The sequence below is a fragment of the Tarenaya hassleriana genome, unplaced genomic scaffold, assembly GCF_000463585.1.
Source record: "Tarenaya hassleriana unplaced genomic scaffold, ASM46358v1 Cleome410, whole genome shotgun sequence".
NCBI lineage: Eukaryota > Viridiplantae > Streptophyta > Magnoliopsida > Brassicales > Cleomaceae > Tarenaya > Tarenaya hassleriana.
Window position 1 is genome coordinate 60,400 of NW_010966934.1, and position 505 is coordinate 60,904.

The following is a 505-nucleotide window of genomic DNA, read 5'->3' on the forward strand; positions in this document are numbered from 1 at the left end:
TACGTCCTGGAAGGGGCTCTACCACCAGAGCCTGTTGGTTTAGTGCTCTATGATGTACTGTTTATGAGCTTTCTTTAGATACATTCGATGTATTGATACTTTCTATGGTTTTATGAGAGTATTTGATTCATTACATGTTCTTGTATACTAGATCTGTTATGAAATCCATGTATCATTATGAATGATACTAAACTCCCTAGTCTTGTGTCGTTGTGGGAATAACGACATAATAAGACTAGTATGATGTGTGATTGATGATCATAGAGATGATCATAGGTATTGGATACGATCACAGTCATAGGTATTCGTTGGAGAACGGAATACTGGATTGACCCGCATGAGATTGTCACATGGACTAGCGTCATGACTTGAATCTCATATGGCGCTTCCATGATTGGATCCTAAGACCTGAGATATCTACGGAATCCAACATGAGGAGTTGCGTGCTTTGAATACGTCAAACGTCCTGCGTAACAGGAGGACTATAAAGACGTGTATCAGGTAC